The sequence below is a fragment of the Arachis ipaensis genome, chromosome B01 (genome assembly GCF_000816755.2).
Source record: "Arachis ipaensis cultivar K30076 chromosome B01, Araip1.1, whole genome shotgun sequence".
NCBI lineage: Eukaryota > Viridiplantae > Streptophyta > Magnoliopsida > Fabales > Fabaceae > Arachis > Arachis ipaensis.
The window spans coordinates 69,655,467-69,658,713 of NC_029785.2; positions in this window are offsets into that span (position 1 = coordinate 69,655,467).

Genomic DNA, 3,247 nt, shown 5'->3' on the forward strand with positions numbered 1-3,247 from the left:
ATTAATTATTGTACAATAAAATTTTATAATATTAAAAAATGTATATTAAATTATTAATTTTAACTACAAAACATAAAAAAAATTTTATCAAAGGTATGTATCTTTTATTCATTCAATAAGTAAAATGATTGGTCAAATATGGATAACAAATAAAGATAAATAAAGAAAGGTTCCACCCAAAACTAAAAGCTAGCTAATTAGATACATTTACTAAGAAAGAAAGTTAGAGAAAAAAATTTCTTGCACAAACACAACGATAGACTTCTTCCACCACTAAGTCCGAGGAGAGCTTTTAACTTCAAAGACTAGTGAGTTATGTGATTTCCACAAAGTCCAAGTTAGGTAAGCCATCAATTTCAATTTCTCATTCGCATTACTACCTTAATAAACCTTAATTTTAGGTTTATCTTGTATTGAATTTAAAAAATTTTATTAACTTATCTCACATTTATTCAATGAATAGCATAGTTTTGTGAATTTATCTTAAATTGTGTTTAAGATTAAAAACATCCTTTTTAAACTCTTAAATTGCTAAATTTAATTTACTTTAATTCCATTCGATACCTTGATATGTTTGTTAAGAGATTTCAGGCTTAGAAGGCAAAGATTGGATTGAAGAAATAAAGAAAAAGCAGACAAAGTGGAGAATTCATAAAGAAATAATGATTTGATGGAATTCATGGCCATACTTACGCATGCCTCACGCGTACGCGTGAGTGGAGATTCGTCAGGCCACGCATACGCGTGACATGGTGCGTACGCGTGACACTCGATATGTGACTCACTTAAAGAAAACGTGGCTGGCGATTTCTGAGCTCATTCAAACCCAAATCCAACTCATTTTTGAAGTATTTGAGGCAAAATTCAAGAAGGAATAAGGGGGGAGCAATTAGTGTAGTTTAGGAATTCTCTCTAGAATTAGGATAGATTTAGGTTAATTTCCTCTTAGATTTAAGTTTTAATTCTTATTTTGATCTAATTTCTTTTACTTTTTCTTGTTCTATTACTTTAATTTTCTTGGTTCTTTTTGTTAATTTCTCACTTGTGCCATTTTTTTTAGTTTATGAACACTATTGTTAATTTCAATTTTCTTTAATGTAATTTGATGTTTTATATTCTCTTAGTGCTTGTTTGAGTTATTATTGTTATTTTCTTGCATTTGGTAGCTTTAGATTTTGTTATTCATGCAATTTATTATGCTTTTATTTTTATGCACACCAAGTGTTTGATAAAATGCTTGGCTTAGTTTCAGAGTCGATTTTTGAGGATTCTTGGCTTGAAAAGAGAAGTTTGGTAGTCTTGAGTTATTAATACCCAACTTATGTTGGTGATCTAGAGTTGTTAGTTAATCTTGTTTCTATTGATGGTACTTATGGATTGGGATTAACTAGGTTTACTTGATCTTCTTCCGATATTGAAGATAACATAATAGGCTTAACTCTTGGTAATTATGGTGTTATGATTAATGACTAGGATAGAAAACCTTGATTCTCAATCCTTGCCATGAATGCCTCTTTAGTATTTGTTATCTTAGTTGTTTGATTTACTTTCTTGTCATTTAGATTATTGTCTTCTTCTCCGGAAACCACCCCATGAATCTCATAACCAATAACATGCATACCTCGCTGCAATTCTTTTGAAAGACGACCCGAGATTTAAATACTCTCAGTTTTTATTGGTTTACATTGTGACAAACAAAATTAAACTTTAGTGCGGGTCAATTGTTGGTTTGGAACTATACTTGCAACGAAGCGACTCTTTTATTGAGAAGAAATTTCGAACCGACGATTCTCCCGACATCAAGCTTTTGGCGCCATTGCTGGGGAATTGCAATGTGTGCTTGTTATTGGTTATTGTTTATATGTGAATATTGTGAATAGTTTGCTTTTTATTTGTTTGTTAGTTTTGGTTTAGGAGTTTGTCTTCCTTGTTCTTATTAGCTTTTGTTTTTACTTTCTCTTTTCACTATGAATTCTCACCCTATTGGCTATGAGTTTGGTTCAAACTATGTTGTAGAAAATGAAAGTTCCAATGAGGGTCTACATCAAGGATTCGGAAATCAAAGGTGGGAGGAGCCTCAATCATATAGACAATCTTCTTGGTAACAACCTCCTCCGGTTCCTTATGATTACACTGCGACTCCTAATGCATACCAATCCAATGGATGTGGTGGACCTCCTTGTGGTTGTCAAGCACAACCACGATATGCATATGAACCTCCTCCTCAATATAGTCCTCATTAACCTTACTCACAAGCCCTTACCACCATTCACCTCCATATGATCCTAATCCATATCCACCATATCAACAACAATATGAGCCATACTTAGAACTACCACCATTCTAACACCAGTATTCTCAAGAACCACCAATACCATATACACCACCTCAATGTACTCACCAATATGAACCACCTTCCAATTATGAACCCTTTCTCCCAAACAATGAACCCTCTTTCTCACCATCGCCTTTATTGAATGAAGTTCTCCAGCCCTTCATGCAAGAACAAAGAGATCTTTACTCTCTTTTCCAAAAGTAAGAAGAGGAGCAAAAGGGACTAGAAACCATGGTGGTTACCATGACTGAAGCTGTTAACCGCATAGCCTCCCATATATGCTCATGCAATTAAGACACTCCCATTGATGAATGTAAAGGATCAACCAAAGAGCGTAGTGAGGAGAAGAACTTGGAGCTTCTACGTGAAGAAGAGGAGTTGAAGCAAGAATCACAACAAAAGGAAGAAGTTGAGATAATTGAGCCGGAAGAAGCGTTAAAAAATTAGGAGAGGTTGATCAAGAATTGGATTCAATCATTGATGAGTTTTTGTCCACACTAACTAATCACCTGGATGATTTTGTCGAACCTTCTTCCGTTGAGCTTAAAAGTGATGTTAAGGAGGAGTGCGCAACCTCCAAAGCATATGGTGAATGATGAAGAATTGGAAGAAGTTGAGCAAGCAACAAATTCTCCTCTTGATGATGATTCCACACCAACGCATGATCCTTTTGAGATTGAGGAGTTTTCTTCCATTAAAATTGAGGTCGATGTTGAGATAGGTTCTACATTACCTTCGAGTTGTGACATGAAGGATGGAGAAGAGTTAGAAGAGGTTGATAAGAAAGTGATTGAATATGAATAACCTTGTCAAGAAGTGGAAATGGAAGATGCTTGTCAAGAGGTGGAGGTAATCAAAGAAGAACACAAGAGAGTGGAACTTGCAAGACCATTGGAAACATCCCTTCCTAAG